Here is a 19,163-nt window from a genome sequence, read left to right as displayed (position 1 = left end):
CGCTGAAACAAATAAAAGCATGAATATACTTCATTTTATTTCCTCAGTAAGAAAAATATCATTAACGTATATATCAGTGCACATAGTCTGTCAGTTGTTCTTTTATCCACAGTTTTAATAAGTGAAGAATTTTATTACCACTATGGTGACTCACATCTGTAATCCTAATAAAAAGAAGGCTGAAGCAAGAGAATTTTTGTGAGAGAAAGACCAGCATCGGCTGCAGAGTCAAAGGTCTGTCTCTCCCCATTGCTCTCCCAGTCCCCCAAAGGAAAACAAAAATAAACAAATAAAATGTAGATATTGTAAAGATGTATTATAAGATACTTTTATCTGATGTTGGATCTACTAAAAGAGAAGAATATGAAAAAAACTCATTGAAGCTTTGCTAAGTTTGTAATTTACTCAAGATATTTTAGAACATTATTTCTTTCAGTTGAGCTTATTTTTCTACATGTTCTTAATAATTTTGTATCATGAAATATGGAACTTGTTATCAATAAAAGGCAGTATAACTTGATGATGAAGAAGTCATCTGTTTATTGTAGAATCTCTTTTCTGCTCATTATAATTAAGACAAAATGGGAAAAAACTTCTAGGACTTAGGACAATGTGTATATGGAATTAATCTATCATGATGTTTAACTACAGGATAAGTAGGAATTAATGTGACTAAGACTGATGGCTTAAAATGTGTTCTTCATTTTGCTTATGTCAAGAAATATACACACATATATACTTATATTATATCATACAATGTATGTAACATGTATAATATATGTTATATATAATCAAATAACACAAACTACAAAAATAAGTGTTTCTAGAGGTGGTCTCATTGTTTCCCATTTAATCACACTTCTACATAAGGAAATTCTCACAAGTGTTCTTAACATTAAACTTTACCTTTACATATTCTTTTCTGTGCTAGAATATACGCTTCCATGTTGAGCTTTATGCAGCAAAGTGGGAAAAATGTGAAGAATATTTTTTAAACTCCGGTGCTTGTCTGTGTTGTGACAATTGTCAAACATGTGATTGTATGAACATATGCAATTGATAGCACACATATGTACTTTGTGTGGTTACGTCTCCTTTGCATAAAATAAACACAGTGTTCAAATGAAAAACTTTATGTCAAATTACATAGTTGAAGTGTAAGATTATATAAATATAAATATTACTGCTAAATATCAATCATTATCATACATACAGTGACTCTTGGTAAGAAAATTGTAACTTCTCTAGGGATATTTAATGTAATTTTGGAACAGTTTGTATCCCAAGATAAATATATATATATTTATTTATCTGTTTCTTCAGATATTGTAGAATTTTGGACAATTTCAAGTGAATATGTTTTTTATTATTATTTTATTTTTACAGATAAAGTTCTACATGCTGTCTATAAAATAACTAAAAATATATGTTGTACTATGAATAAATAAAGCAACTTAACATTCATATGACATTGAATCCTTATAATTATTTTTGAAAACAGTTTACATCGGCTATGTTAGCATTTTCAATAATGGAAGGTATCTTATCACTTTTGTATGATAGAGGTCTTGTACACATTTCTCTTATTTCACTGAAATTTCTCCCTTTGTTCATCGTCTCAAATCCTCTGCACCTCTCCAACACCCCAGTAACCTGTGTTCAACTCTAGTTCTGTCAGATATTACATGCTGCTAGTGTTCAATGAACAAAAGTAATTATTTCACAATATCTTATTACATGAAGCAAGACACAATATAAAATATGCAATTTTTATCATATTTTTTGATATATATACAGTAAAAAGAATGAGAAAAACACAAAAATTAAAGCCAGTAATGTTTTCTTTGCTTTCATATTATTAGAAATTTTATTTTTCCACATTTCATTTAGTGATCGTGCATTTTCTTCCACTAAGCAATTGCAATGGATGTGATTAAACATAGTTCCCCTGCAAGGAACATTGCAGTCCTTATTACTGATGTTTGTCATACTTGACCTTGGGGATTAGCATTTTTCTTTCAGGATCCATGATCATCAGGAGCTGTTCCTTGAACTAGAAAAACTGTTCATGCATTCTATCTTAGTAACAGTATATCCCTCAGAACTGAATAACTGCCTAGGGAGGATATTGTAGAAATTCAATGAAATGATGTAAGACAGTAGAAATGGAGCAAAACAAAAATTTCAAAGTGATTATTATCCCATAATGATGAAGAATGTTTTAGTCACCAGTTTCCTTTGTCATTCACCATTTTCATAGTAGATGTAAGTAGAACTATTTGACAAATTGAGATGGACATTCTAAGAATAATTTGAGTTACCAGATTATGTTGATTGAATATATCTTTCTCTTGAAAGTTGCAATAAACATTCCTGTTTGATTTAGCTGAGATCAACAGATATGTCATGAAAAGACTCATTGTCAAAATTTTTTTCTCATGTTTTCATTCATAGAAAAAAATTGCCCCTTTTTAGCTTTTAAGCAGATAATGACTTAGCTGTTTATGAGGTGAATGATTAGATCGCTCTGGGTAGGAAGCTCCTGGGAACTTGTTTTTGACCTTGTTTTGCTTTTTTCTAATGAACTAGCAAGGTAATAAACTCACAGAGGCATTTGCAAGGTACATAGTGGATAATCAGTGCTAATAAACCATGTAGAATCCCTAAAGCTCAATGGCAATTCTTCCCAGATTAAAGCTGATATAGAAAGATGTATGACTTCTTGATAAACAGGGATTCATTTTCTTGATTATTTAAATTATTTTCCAAATATATAAGTTGGTTTCATATGAAATCTACTTTGGTTTGTACATAAAAGTCAGTTCATACTTTAGATAAATCGGCTGGCATATTTTTCTTATTGTTCACTTGACTATTCCTGTTACATTAAATTAGTAAACAATCTAACCTAAATATCATACTCATAAGGTTCAAATTTAAAATGATTTTGTTTTTCTTTATTGTAAATTAGTTGGATTATGGATAATTCCCAATACCTGTTGTGACTCTCTCCCATGTTGCCTAAAGTCCCTATCTATAAAACAAATGCTTTTGTTTCATTACGGTTCACTAAGCAATACTTTGAAAAACATAGATGTAAATAAAAATATCATCTCTTTTAGAATTCTGGCCATTCGTCCTAATGGAAGATGTTTCTAAGATTCTTTGGGCCCCACTTCTTAGTCTGGCTCCATTTTTCACCTTTAAGTCAATGGTCTCCTCTGTACTTCTCTGGAGCTCTGTCCTTAGTCTGACTCCATTTTTCACTTTCCAGTCAATAATCTTTTCTGTTGTAGATCAGAATCTTAGTTATAGCTAAACCTCACCACAAAATTGATTGTAAGCATCTTATAAGTCATGTTTGCCTATAATCTGTCTTTTAACTCTTGTAGATTAGTGACATCAGGGCCAAGAGTGCTAGAAATTTTGACCTTAGGGATACAGTCTCTCTGTTGCAATTAAACAGAATTCATGGTAAAAAGAACTTGGTCATAGGGGAAAATTTGAAAAATAACAGCATGAATTATTTACCAGGCATGGATTCTATGTGATTCTTCCACTGGGATTTACTTCCTATATAGTAAATCCTATTATATAACTTTTTTTTGTGTTTCTAATCCTTTTGTCTTATGCACATTATTGCTAATTCCAGAATTAAGGGCAATTTCAAATCTGAAGATGACCCCAGCTCCTGTTTTTCACTATCAGTGCTACCCAAGTTTCTGCGCAGCCAGGATGGCCGTAAACACTATTGAAGCAGCCTTACAGCTGCCTGCTCTTGAAATTTGGCTAATCAGCAGCACATAATTAATACAATTTGTGACTAGCTTATATATTTCATATATCACTTATTCTCTTCACCTATAAACAGAAGGTGTGCAATTGTTACTTTGGGTTACATTTAGAGGTACATGATGTTGAAAATACTTTCTTGTTTAGTGAAAAATGCATGATATTTATTCTGTGCTGAATCTAGAAATGAAATTTTTCATCAAAATGTTAAAGCATAGATAACATTAATAAAGACTTCTAAGCAGGTTACAAAAGGATTGAAATAATTTGCACTCCAAACTATCAATCTCCATTTACTCAAAAAGTCTCCTAGCTTGGTAGTGCCATGTTTTGTACAAATATTTATCTGTTTTGTTTGGTGTACAAGAAAAGTATCACCAATTTCGTTTGCATTATACTGTGAGGGTGAAAATCTTTTCCTTTCTTTTTTTAAATTTTTATTTATTTATTTATTGGCATTTACATTTATATTATTACACATAAGTGGAAAAATTACGTAGAACAAGAAGAACTTCTCACTACCTGTAAATAAAATTTGAAAGTAATTTGACTTTTATGTTTTGTGTGACTGGATTACTCCTTTTTTCCTCAAAGTGAATATTCAATTTCATAGCTACAAATTCTGTCCCACTCTATTTTAATCTAATCCTACCTTATGTCAATATAATATTTTCAGCAATCTACTAGGACTTATCTTTGGATTATTCTAAGTGCTTACTTGCATGTTCATGCAATGTTTTTATGATTACACTTGTGCCATGTATTTTGAAATCAGGCTATACGTTTTGTTTTGCTTGCTCAAATTTTCTGTGATTAATTAAGAGTTTTGTGATTGAATATGAATTTGGAGAGTATGGAGAAATGCCTTGAGTGGATGTAGCAGTTGTCGATAAAGCACTGTTTAGCCAATCAGCTGAGCAGAAGGACAGGAAATAGAAGGTGGGATTCCCAAGGGAGGAGGGGAGAGCCAGGAGCAGGACAGTCAACAGGAAGGTTGATAGTTGACAGCTGTTGGAGTGAAGCCACCCGAGGAGGAGCAGATACAGATATCTATAAGTTATGAGAACATAGGATTAGAGTAGTTTATTTTACTTTACTAGTATATTAGTAGTAGTAAATAAAATGATTGAAATTTCTGTAAGAATTACATTTAATCTATGCTCAGAACAACATGGCATCAAAAACTCTTGGTTTTAACATATAATGTACATTTGAAATAAGAAAAAGACATAATGAGCATATAGATAAAACTACTGCTTTAAATTTGTAACAAACAAAAGTATTTAGTAAGATATAGTTCTAATGAAAGAACTTAGGATCGATGGTCCTACTGTAACTCTCTTTTTATGTAAAAATTTTATCTATTATTGAATGAAGTAATTTTTAATTGATAGTATAAAAAACACAGATAGGCATAAAGTTGTTGGTTGATTGTTTTCCTCCATTCACCACCCACCAAATATGTCTATCTGTCTGATTGTCTATGTCTTTATATATGTTTATGAATGATCTGTTAGAGCTCCCTGTGTTTGTGTGAATGTATAGTTTTCTCTTACATTTTTCCCACCATGACCAGCAGCCGCAAATAGAAAGGCTACCAGCCTTAAAGTTTAATAGATACAATATAGTAGCCAGAGCTATCACTCTGACAGTTGAGAGTTAAGAAAATTCAGAGTTTCTCACTGTGACCAGCATCTCCAAATAAGCTGAAAGTTTAAGAGTTGAAGTAGAAAGAAGCACTGGAAATAATCAACTTCTAGTCCCAATATGCCTAGAGAAAAAGGCTTTGGACCCTCTTTCTCACTGATCTGCTGTCCTATCTTAGCCATCCCTGTAACCTGTAATATAAAAGCTCCTTTTTTATAGAAATTACAATTAGATAGAATTGAGATTGAAAACCTAGTGGGTACAGGTGCAGATGTAACAATTTCCCAATATTCCTGGAATCCAGGTAGTTCACTTCAAAAATCTGTACAGCTCCTATGAATCAGGATATTGTCTCAGGTTAAACAAAGTATAAAACAGATTACTCCATAGGACCAGAAGCTCAGGTGAAAAAATTAAAGCCATATGTTGTAGACATAACCATAAATTTATGGGAAATAGATCTATTGCAAGACTGCAAAGTTGAAATTATCATTCATCCAATTTCAGAGACAATCTGTTAAAGAGAAGATAAAGGTATTGAGAAATGTTATCATAAGCAGTTATAGACTGTCCAAGCTGTCCATAAGCAGGACATAGCAAATGTTGGCTCTCCAAACTTATGAGAAGGGCCACTGGTGATAGGGTATCAACTGCCCTACCATTAAAATAGTTAAGTGATAAGCCTGTTTGGGTAGATCAGTAGCCCTAAATTACGAAAAGTTACAGGCTTTAGAATAGCTGGTCCAAGAGCAGTTGGAGGCTTAACATATAGGAGAGTTCACCAGTCCTTTGAATTCACTTATATGTGTCATTAAAAAGAAATCTGGAAAATGCAGGATACTGAAAAGTCTGAGAGCAACTGGTAAAGCCATTCAGCCTTGGAATCTTGACAACCTGAAATCCCTTTAGTTTCTTTGTTACTAAGTGATGGTCTATTGTAATGATTGATTTAAAATGGCTTTTTCCCAATGCCTCTTGAGGAACAAGATAGGGAAAAATTGCTTTCACTGTGCCCATATTTAACCATGCAATGCCAAATGAGAGATATCAGTGGAAAGTCTGGCCACAAGAAACGTTAAACAGCCCCACTTTGTTTTGATATTTTGTACAACAGCCATTGGATATAGTTTGTAAACAGTTTCCTCAATCTATAGGTCATCACTATATGGATGATATCTTGCTGGCTGATTTAGATGTGGATACCTCAGAAAAAAATATTTAATGAAGTACGCAGAATTTTGCCTTGTTGGGGAGTACAAATTTATCCTGAAAAAGCAAAACAAAAGGGGATTCAACTAATTATCTAGGATGTATAATTATCTAGGATAGATAATCCAGCTACAGGAGGTACAGACCAGAAGAGACCAATTATAAATTCTTAACAATTTTCAAAAACTGCTGGGAGATATTAATTGGTGAATGCCAACAACTGTATTAAGAGCTAAGAAATTTACTTCAAACCTTGCTTGGTGATTCAGACTTAAATAGTCCAAGAAAATTATCAGCTGAAACTGAAAAAGAATTGGCTCTGGAAGAGAAGAGATAACAGGGTGCACATGTGGACCTCTTGGTTCCAAAGCTTGGTTGTATTTTAGTTATTTTGCCTTATACTCATTCTGCTACAATAATTCTTATGCATAGAGAAGATAATATCTTAGAATTGATACTTTTAGCACACAAACCAAGTAAAAATTTAAAACCTATGTAGAAAACTTTATTGATTTGATTGCAAAAGGGAGAATAAGACTTAGTCAATGAGCAGGAAAAGACCCAGCAGATATTATAGTACCTTATACTAATGCTGAAATTATCTCACTATGGGTAATCAATGAGAATTGGCAAAGAGCTTGCAGGGAGGTTTTTGGTTTTGTTTTTAGAGAAATTAAAAGCAAATACCCCCAAAGCATGTGATCTAAGGTTATAAGAAAAAAATAAATGGATTTTTCCTCATATAGTGAACGGAACACCAGTTTCTAAAATTCCTATCTTTACATAGATGCCAATAAATCAGGACTGGCAGACTATAAGTGAGAAAATATAAGTATAATAATTCAAAGTCCACATGCTTCAGTTCAGAAGTCAGAATTACATGTGATTCTCATGGTTCTATTAGATTTTCCAGAAGAGAGAGAGTGCACATGTTTGAGAGAGTTGCTTTGCATATAAATACTGCTGAATCTATTCCAGATTATTAAGAATTAACTCTGTTATTTATACAACTAACTACAACAAGTAATTTGATACAGGGATTGGCCAGTATATATAACTCGTACTCAATCTCACAGAGGTTTTCCTGGACCATTGGCATTAGAAAGTGAGAAGATAGACAAATTCTTAATAGGAAGTTTATTAGAAGCTTTAAATTTTCATAAAAGACATCATGTAAATTGTAGAGGCTTAAAGAAAAACTGTTCTGTAATTTGGGGGAACCAGCCAAAGAACTTATAAAAACTTTGTATTACTTGTTCTTCTGCTGGAAGTAATTCTAAAGGTAGCCAAATAAATGAAATTTGGTAGATGAATGTGTTTCATTTTTCAGAGTTAAAAAAATTAAAGTAGGTACATCATACAATTGATACCTATTCAGGATTCCAATGGGCTTATATCTTAAGTTCTGAAAAGACTAAATCTGCAATTACATATTTATTAAAAGTGATGTCTATATTTGGGATACCTTTACAGATTGAATCTAATAATGTTCTGGCATATGTAACCAATAACATGCAATGACTCTTTAAATATTATAATGTAGTATACCTTACAATATAACATACAACCCTACATGTTGGTAGTTCGTCTGATGTACTTTGATGAAGATTATTTGTACCTTGCCTGAAAGCTTATTCCTGTTTGACCAATAAAAAGCCATTACAAATTAGCAAGGGAAATGGGATGGGTGTGGCTAAGGCTCCTGGGCTTTGGGAGACAGAGAGATTCTGAAGAAGGGAGAGCCTGGAAGGAAAGAACAGGTGGAAGGAGGCTGGTGCAATGGGTTAGGCAGGCAGAAGCACATGGCCAGCATGGATGGAGATTTGGTCCAAATGAAGAACATTAGCCAGAATTTGATATTATAGATGGAGGTAGCATTATAGAAATTATTAGAAGCAGATGGCATGGGGCTGGAGCAAGGTATGGGATACCGGCCCCAACATGGCAAGTAGTTTAAGGGATTAATATCTGTTCTGCTCCACTTTAACTAAAGCTATTTTCAAACTTAGCAGGTTTTTGCATTTTGATTGATTGCTAGTGGATTAGAAAATACCACTGTAATAATAATATAGGCCTGATAATAAACATTAGGCCATACTGATAAATTAACTGAAACACCAAAAGGTCAAGAAGTTGTGGAAAGATCTAACAGTACTTTAAAGCAGAAGGGTGATAGGATATCTCCCAGAGACAGATTAAGTAATGCTTTATTGACTTTAATTATTTTTTATTTTTAAAAATAATTTATTCAGAGTATATCTCAATAATTATCCTGTCATTTGTACCCTCTCATTTCTCCCTCTTTTCTGCTTTTACCCTATTCCCCTCCCCTAGCTCTATGACCAAGGAGGACCTCCTCCCCCACTATATGGTCATAGATTATCAAGTCTCATCTTAATAGCCTGCTTATTCTTTCTTGAGTGCCACCAGGCCTCCCCTCCAAGGGGAAGTGGTCAAATATGGGGCACCAGAGTTCATGTCATAGTCAGTCCACACTCTACACATAACTGTGGAGAATGTCCTGTCCATTGGCTAGATTAGTGTAGGGGTTTGATGTTTACTACTTGTATTGTCCTTGGATAGTGCAGTAGTTTGAGCAGATCCCCGGGGCCCTGATCCACCTGTCACAATATTCTCCTTGTAGGTTTCTAGGACCCTCTGGATCCTTCTATTTCTCCATTCTCTTATATTTCTCTTACCTAGAGTCCCAGTAGGATATCCTCTCATCTATCCTAATCTCTTGGTAAGTGAAGACTTTCATGGTGGGCTAGTGCCCAATTATAAGTGAGTATATACCACATGAGTCTTTCTGCTTCTGGGTTAACTCACTCAGTATGATCATTTCTAGGTCCATCCATTTGTCCACAAATTTGGGGATTTTCTTGTTTTTAATAGCTGAGTAGTATTCCATAGTGTAAATGTATCACAGTTTCTTTATCCATTCTTCAACTGAGAGGCATTTAGGCTATTTCCAGGTTCTGGCTATTATGAATAAGGCTGCTATGAACATGATTGAGCATATGTCCTTGTTGTGTGGTGAAGCATTTTTCAGGTATATTCCAAGAAGAGGAAAAGCTGGGTCTTGAGGAAGCCCTATTCTCAGTTTTCTGAAAAAGCACCAGGTAGATTTCCAAAGTGGTTGTACCAGTTTGCATTCCCAACAGCAATAAAGGAATGTTCCTCTTTCACCATATCCTCACCAGCATTAGCCATTCTGATGGGTATAAGATGGAATCTCAGAGTTGTTTTGATTTGCATTTCTCTGATGACTAAGGGCATAGAACATTTCTTTAAGTATTTCTCAGCTATTCCATATTCCTCTGTTGAGAATTCTCTTTTTAGTTCTGAACCCCATTCTTAATTGTGTTATTTGGTTTGATGGTGTATAATTTTTTGAGTTCTTTATATATTTTGGATATTAGACCTTTGTTAGATGAAGGGTTGGTGAAGATTTTTTTCCCAGTCTGTAGACTGTCGCTTTGTTCTGCTGACAGTGTCTCCTGCCTTACAGAAGCTTCTTAGCCTCATGAGGTTGCATTGATTAATTGTTGACCTTAAGTCTTGGGCTTTTGGTGTTTTGTTCAGGAATTTGTCTCCTGTGCCAGTGTGTTCCAGATTCTTCCCCATTATTTCTTCTAACCAATTTAGTGTCTCTGGTTTTATGTTGAGGTCTTCAATTCACTTGGACTTGAGTTTTGTGCATGGTGACATATATGAGTCTAACTGCAATTTTCTACATATAGGCATTCAGTTAGACCAGCACTATTTGTTGAAGATGCTATCCTTCTTCCATTGAATAGACTTGACTTCTTTGTCAATAATCAAGTGACCATATGTGTTTGGATTCATTTCTGGGTTTTCAATTCAATTCCATTGATCAACCAGTCTATTGCTGTGCCAGTACCATGTTGTATTAATTACTGTTGCTCTATAGTACAGCTTGAGATCAGGTATGGAGATTCCTCTGGAGGATCTTTTATTGTATAGGATTGTTTTAGCTATTCTGGGTTTTTTGTTTTTCAATATGAAGTTGAGAATTGATCTTTCAATGCTTTTAAAAATTGTGTAGGTATTTTGATAGGAATTGCATTGAATCTTTAAATTGCTTTTGGTAAGATGGCCATCTTTTATTATGTTAATTCTCCCAATCCATGAACAAGGGAGATCTTTCCAACTTCTGATGTCATATTCAATTTCTTTCTTCAAAGATTTGAAGGTTTTTTTCAAACAAGCTGTTCACTTGCTTGGTTAGAGTTACTCCTATATATTTTATATTGCTTGTTGCTATTGTAAAGGGTGTAGTTTTCCTAATTTCTTCCCCTGCATGATTGTCAATTGTATATATGAAGGCTACTGATTTTTTGTGTTAATATTGTACCCAGCAAATTTGCTGAAGATGTTTATCAGCTGTAGGAGCTCTCTGGTGGAATTTTTGGCATCACTTATATACACTATTATATCATCTGCAAATAGGGATAATTTGACTTCTTTCTTTTCCATTTGGATCCCTTTGATTTCTTGTTGTTGTCTTATTGCTCTGGCTAGAACTTCAAGTGCTATATTGAAGAGATATGGAGAGAGTGGGCAGCCTTGCCTTGTTTCCGATTTTAGAGGAATTTCCTTGAGTATTTCTCCATTTACTTTGATATTGACTATTGGCTTGCTGTATATAGCCTTTATTATGTTGAGGTATGTCCCTTGTATCCCCGATCTCTCCAAAACTTTAAACATGAATGGGTGCTGCATTTTGACAAATGTTTTTTCTGCATTTTTGTTTTTTATTTTCAGTTTGTTTATATGGTGGATTACATTGATGGATTTCCATACATTAAATTATCCCTGTATGCCTGGAATGAAACCTACCTGGTCATGGTGAATAATATCTTTGATATGTTCTTGTATTCACTTTGGGAGTATTTTATTGAGTATTTTTGCATCAAAGTTCATAAGAGAAATTGGTCTGAAATTCTCTTTTTTTGTTGGGTCTTTGTGGGGTTTAGGTATCAACATGACTATGGCCTCATGGAATGCATTTGGTAATGTTCCATCCATTTCTATCTTTTGGAGTAGCTTGAAGAGTATTGGTATTAGCTCCTCTTTGAAGGTCTAGTAGAATTCTGCACTGAAACCATCTGGTCCTGGGCTTTTTTTGATTGGAAGACTATCAATGATTGCTTCTATTTCTATAGGAGAAGTAGGGCTATTTATTTTGTTTATCTGATCTTGACTCAATTTTAGCAAATGGAACTGATCAAGAAAATTGTCCATTTCTCTTAAATTTTCAAATTTTATGGCATATATGACTTTAAAATATGATCTTATGATTCTTTTTATTTCTTCAGTGTCTATTGTTATGTCTCCCTTTTCATTTATGATTTTGTTAATTTTAATAGTGTTTCTGTGCCTTTTAGTTAGTTTGGCTAATGGTTTGTCTATCTTGTTGACTTTCTCAAGGAACCAGCTCCTGGTTTTGTTGCTTCTGAGAATTGTTCTCATTGTTTCTCATTTATTGATTTCAGCCATGAGTTTGATTACTTCCTGATATCTACTCTTCTTGGGTGTTTCTGCTTCTTTTTTTCTATGGCTTCCAGATGTATCATTAAGTTGCTTATATGAGATGTTTCCAATTTCTTTGTAAAGGCACTTAGTGCTATGAATTTTCCTCTTAGCACTGCTTTCAATGTGTCCCACAAATTTTGGTATGTTGTTCTTTCATTTTCATTGAATTTCAGGAAACGTTACAATTTTAAAATGTCAGTGAGACAGGTATCACAGCTTCTGAAAACCACTGAGTTTTAGAAAGCATTGCTATTATAATGACGTGTTAACTTCAGAAGGAAAATCAGAATGTGGGTTGCATTGTGGGAGAGGATTTCATCTTGTTTAAACAAGAATAAAAAAGTTGTAGATTAATGAAAAATTAATAAAAATTAGATTTGATAAGGGGAGGCCTGAACATCTTGGCTGATGACATAAAGGAAGAGACCCGCAAGAACAACAAAACAGGTGACCTAAATGCTATTTTCCCTACATGGAACATCTCTGAGACTGGCTGAGACATGAATATTTCTGCCTAGACAGTGACTCTTTTTGGCTACCACGTCCTCATTACATGCTATCCATTCACATGTCTTGGATAAAGTTTTGTTACAGTTTACTTATTCAGTCCAAAAGATCTTGTAAAGTTTGATGCTTTTCACCTACTCAAATATAGAGAAATTGTCTTATTTGTGCACACTGCACATTCAACACATGTTTTAATGCTGATATGTATATTACCTTTAAATTTTTCTGTGTTTCTAGAACAAAAGGATTAGACATCAAAGAAGACAAAGCAAGTATCCTAGGTAACCAAGACTCACAGACTGCTTTAGTCAAGACTTCAGTTAAGCTCTATACTTCCTCAATCCACAGACACTGGACAGAAAGTAATAGGCTAGAACTTAGCCAATATCCCAATTTTTGTAGGGTCCTCAAAAGATGCTGTTGCTCCTAGACAGCAGGAATCAATTTTAAGAACAGGATGTCCCTCATTCCCATATGGTGGAATTGGTGAGTTTTGGTTATTCAGTGGGTGATGGTTGTTTGTCATCATTTCAGGGGATTGGCTACCCCATTGTTAATGGGTTTACTGAGGAAATCAAGTAAAAGGGGTTAGAATCAGGTATCCCTCTATTCTTCTTTCTCTCCCATCTAGTACTAGGGGGAAGGGGAAGGAGAGGGAATAAAAGGGAAAAAGGGCATATATAGAGATATAAGGAAAAGAAAAGTGGTTATTGTATATACTTTTGGACTAGAAAGCAACAATCTTAAATTTTATATTGGATTTTTGTATATTGATAGAAATTTAAGGTTATTTTTTACAACATTATATATATTTCAATTCTTGTTTAAGGTATAGTACATATGCAAATTAGACATTTGATGTAAAGTTATATTCCTGTAAAAATTACTATTACAAACTGTTGATGATAATCAAAAAGTGCACATTAGTATCTAGTCACCTATAATAATAAAACTTGTAGTCTTGTTAGGTACTAGTTTGTTTAATTTACAGAAATAAGCTTTATTTAGCCTCCAATATAAAGAAAATAGCTAAAAACAAGTGTTTGTCTATTTAGATATACTTGGATAGGTGATCATCCAGCACCTCAGATATCTGCAGAATGTATCATTTAAGATATAATAATAATAAAATACTTTGTTGATAGACACATCAGCTCCTAGCGGCATTGGCACTCTTCTATGAGGATAATGATGGACACTGAAGAAAACCCACCTGGAATTTGCTTTGAATGTGTCAAGCTAGCCACTTGGGGGGAATATCTGCCTCTTGCCTTGACTGCTGATAGGGTGCTGTCCAAACTAGACAAGCAGGATGCTGGAAACTTGATCATCAAGCTTTGCTGAGACAAGGTAGGTCAGTCCTTCAAAATTCCTGTTTCACATGGAGCAAGCAGTCTCTTTCATTTGTCATGGAAGTTTTGATTTGTGGTATGTAAACATGTTTTTATTTTAATCCTAGGTATGGGATTTGGGGGCTGTGCCAAAAATCTTAAACAGCAGGAAACAACCAAAGAGAGCTATGTCACTTCTCCCATTTACCTTCTTTCTTTTCTACCTGGAGTTGGAGTGTTGGAAGGGTTGGCATGGAGAGGGAGAAAGAGGCATAAGAAACTAAAAGCTAATAAAAATAGTACCTACTATAGTTTCTATAGTTCTGGAAGCTGCTTGCTCTACACTTCCTGCTTTTTTCCTGGTAATATTTATTTTTCTCAGGTGTCTGATGGGGTTGAATACTAGATAATTATAGTCTCACATATAACCGAAAGTTGTTTAGAATTTAAGAAAATGTTTTAAGGTTTAAAAAGATTATTTTTGGTTGATAGTGCAAAGTTATAAAAGATTATACAAAAGTTTAAGTAGGGTTATAAACTGATTTGGAAACAGAACTTTAGACTCACCAAGATAGGACAGATGGTTCAGTGCTCTCTCCAAGGTTTCCAAATACCAATGGACTGGACATTGTGAATGCGGATCTTACCTCATAGTTCTCATAATTGTTCTTATTTTATATAGTATTGATGTCAGAGAAAAAGCCATTTATTGGACTAAAAGGGGAAGATGTTTGGGTGTACTGTGTAAGGTTTGCCTTTGTATTATTCAGTTGTTAATTCTGTACCAGTAGAGAGCTTAGCACCAGCTAGATTTTGGTATTGTTATTCTTGCCTCAGTATTTTGTATACATGCACCTTTCTCACTTACTGATTTGCTTAATAAAGGCAGGAAAGAGAAGGTGGAATGCCTATGCTAAGAGATGATTTCTGGAAGAAGAATCAGGCTCAAGAAGATTTTATAGCAGGACATAGTGCTGCTTGGGATGTACCAGGACTGAGAGAGAGAGGTAAAGAACAAGCCACATGGTGAGTCATAGGCTAGGATAATAATATTAAGTTAAATGAGCTATCTGGGAGGTAGCCAAAGCTAAGGCCTATTCTATAACAAAAATTAATGTCTCTTTGTTCGTAGGTTAATGCTGGAGAATCCAGAATGTCCCACTATAAATATTATTATAGATTATTTTTGTAATTTCTTGACTATTTTGTTATTAGTGTATATAAATGAAACTACTTTGTTTATTTTGTAGTTTGCAATTTAACTGTATCCAATGATTACGTTTAATATTATTTCATGGTATTTCCAAATTTCTCAATAAGATCTTGTCATTTACAAAGAAGAACAGTTTCTTTGTTTTCTTTTCAATATAGAAAATTGTATTTCTTCCTCTTGCCTAATTGTTCTGGTAAAGCTTATAGTTTTTGTCCTATGAAAGCCTTCACTTACCAGGAAACTGGGACAGAGGGGAAGGCATCCTATTGGGACTCTAAATGAGAGACACATGGGAGAATAGCAAAATAAAAGGATACAGAGGGTCCTAGAAACCTACAAGTAGAACAATATGATAGGCAGATTTGGGCCCAGGGGTCCCGCTCAAACTAAGGCACCAGCCAAGGACAATACAGGCAGGAAACTTTAAACCCCTACCCAGATCTAGCCAATGGTCAGCATATTCTCCACAGTTGAGTGGAGAGTGTGATATGACTTTCTCATGTACTCTGGTGCCTCACATTTGACCATGCCCCCTGGAGAGGGTGACCTGGTGGCACTCAGAGGAAGGACAGCAGGCTGCCAAGAAGAGACTTGATACCCTATGAGCATATACAGGGGGAGGTAATCCCCCTCAGGAACAGTCATAGGGGAGGGGAATAATGGGAAATGGGGGGTGGGGGTGGGAGAGAGGAATGGGAGGATACAAGGGATGGGATAAACATTGAGATGTAACAAGAATAAATTAATAAAAAAAAAAGAAAAGGAAAAAAAAAGCTTATAGTTTTATACTCAATATGTATGGTGAAAGAGAACATATTTTTGTTGGCCCACACCCTAAAGGAAAAGATCTAAAAATTTCTTTGTTATGGTGGTAATTCTGGATGTATCATATAGCCTTTACTATGTTGCCATATTCATTGTATATGTATTTGCAACATGAAGAATTTTATCAAGTAGCTTTTATTCACTTTAATTTTAATAATGCTGGTTTTTGTTTTACAGTCTGGTAATCTAATGAGACACTCTATATAATCATACGTACTGAATCATGCTTGCATCTCTGGGAAGAATCCAACTTGGTCACAGTAAATGATCATTTTAATATACTGTTGATATTTTCATCATTTTGTTAAGGATTTGAAAATACTTTTATTGAATACTTTTGTTCTTTAACAATTTCATATGTATTTATAATATCATTATATAATTTGATTATGCCCCCCAATTATTTTTAATTATTCTCACATTCCTATCAAAAGGTTCCCTCCCTCCCCAACAGGCCTTTTTCACCAGGTTCATTTTTCATTTTTTTCTTTGTGGACCATTTAGTTCAATGAAGACAGTTTATGTGACCACTGGCTTATAAGTTGCTCACTGAAGCCTGGTGGGATCATCAATGACTACACAAATAAAGGTAATAATTTCCCCTCATCTTGAATCTGTCTTCCCTTTTTTTCTTGCTTCTAATATGGAAGGAGAATTTCTATTATTTTACCATTTCTTTATAATAAGTAATATAGTTTTATGTTGTTACATTTTATTAGCAGTGCATTCCCCATGATTCTTACACTCCAAAATTGTTTTCCTTTATCTTCTCTTATTTATTTACTCTTCTCTTATACAATACATCCCAAACACAGCCTTATATCCTCTCCTCAATTCTGCCCCATTTCCCCAGACATACTGTTCCTCTGCTTCCCTCAGCATAACAAGATGCAATTAGACTTGTCAATGCCCAGCTGCTGCTCTGAGAAAGTCCAGGGTAGGGTCTCTGGGGCTGGATGCAGATTCCCTTCCAGTTCACTTCATCTCTTCGGTAGCCAGAGCTGATGGTTCAGGCAACTGAACAGGATTAAAAGAAGAAAGAGAAAAGGGAGCCCAGGGTTTCTTCTCTAGAGACTGGCTGTTCTGCAGCCAAGGAGCAAAACTTAAACTGACCATAATTTTCCTGTGGCTGAGGCTGAAAAGTGGCTTCTGGCTAGAAACTGCAGGGAGGTCATAAAAGGAGGCTCTTTGATCTGCAGGTAGGCTTCTTTGCACTAGAGCTTTAGATAGTTCCAGTATTTACATTCCATTACCTGGTGGAGTACAGATGGCTTTTATATTCAGTGGACTCACCAAACTTAGGGTAACACTACAGGTATATTTTACACTCATTCTTGGCCTACATAGTCATATTGCCAACTTCTATCATGGGAGGCTTCAGATACCTTCCCAGTCTTCTTCATATGTAGGAGACCCAACTTTACCTGTCAGGCGTAGACACAGTCAACCTTGATATGAGACTTCATTTTACCATTCTTGTAGCTAAAGGACAGTGACTACTTACAGCAATTTCAGCTATGTCCTAAAGCATCCAGAATGTGTTTTATGAATACTGGAGAATCTAAAAAGATGTATTAAAGTGGATTCATGCAAGTGTAGAATGTTAGAAGGTCTAAGAAAGTGTTTCAAGTTGGTAAATGCAAGTTATGAATGTTAGAAGGTTTAAGAAAGTGTTTTAAGTTGGTAAATGCAAGTTGTAAAGGTTAAAATGTCTAAAAGGATGTTTCATTCTTCCTGTTATGCTATTGTATTAACTATATGATCCACTATCATATTTCCAAGCTCAAAAATTTAAATGTCATTTGGTTTGTCTTTTTCTTAAAATATCTCTCATTGTGCTAAAATTATATACCTCCAGTCTTCTGGACAGAGGGAAGAAGCCCCTCTTTCATGATATAGACTGATGCCAAAGTAAGCCTTGTCCCTTTTACTCAAAGGAGATTTCTGTAGTCTCTATGTTACCATTCTACGGTTGTCAGAAAGATCCACAAGGCTTCTGCCTTTCCTAAGTTTAACACAAAGTGTATTTCCTAAGGCTCTGCTATATTATATGTCTACTGCCTTTTTCTACAATGTGTGTTTCACTGCAGTCTGCAATGATGGTGCTAATGTGTCTAAAATCTATATCCTTTTATGAACTTAAAATGATTCTTGTAAGCTACAGAAAATGCACCTCTCAGCTCAAATGAAACTCAGATATGTACTTCCAATCCAAAGTCTAAGTTTCCTACCTATCACCTATCTCTGAGGGTGGGATTCCTCCCCTTTCCCCTGGTTTTGGGACTCCCTTAACTATTTTATTGACACTTTTCTGCATCCAATACCAGTTCAATTCCCCCTTCCTAGCTGTGTAAATGCTTGCCTTTGTCCAAGAGACTGTTGACACCTTCCTGGGTCACTTGGCTTAGATTGGAGGTACCCAACCATGGTCTACATGACTGTGGCTGGTCCTTTTTACTGACCTACAACTAGGACTATTCTCACTGGGTGAGACTGCCAACACAGTTGTCCCCCACCCCAACTGCTATTTGGCTTCCAAAAAATCCTAGTGCACTAGGTGGCTGTGTCCCAGGGCCACCTCAGCCACAGAGCTATGCTCTTTTAGTTGCAAAACAGCACTGAGGGGCCACTGGAATATTCTGTGTGCTTGTTTTTGAATCACAATCTGTTACTGGGGATGCCCTAATGGATTACTGGCTCCACCACCCTATCAGACACAGTCCATCCTCCTCTTTTCCAGGATCCTCTGGCATGCCCTCTGTGAATTTCAAATCTCTATGCCCATATTAAGGGCTGCTAAGCTTACACACCTCTGCAATCAAACTTGGACAGATCAAAACCCACCAACAATAGGGTAAAATGGAAGGACATTCCCTATGCTCTAGCCTTTTCTTTGCTCTCATAACATTTTCAAACATTATCAGCATTGTTTCTCTCCTTAATTTCAAGCCTTTTTCCTTGTTCTCCCAAGAATTTGAAATGCACACTTAAAGGAAATTTTCTCCTTAACCTACTAACTTTGTCTTTTGCAAGACTTCCTACATGCAGGACATGGTCAAAGCAACTACCCATAGTTGCTC

Source organism: Acomys russatus, chromosome 30 (assembly GCF_903995435.1).
Source record: "Acomys russatus chromosome 30, mAcoRus1.1, whole genome shotgun sequence".
NCBI lineage: Eukaryota > Metazoa > Chordata > Mammalia > Rodentia > Muridae > Acomys > Acomys russatus.
This window is presented reverse-complemented; position numbering follows the sequence as displayed.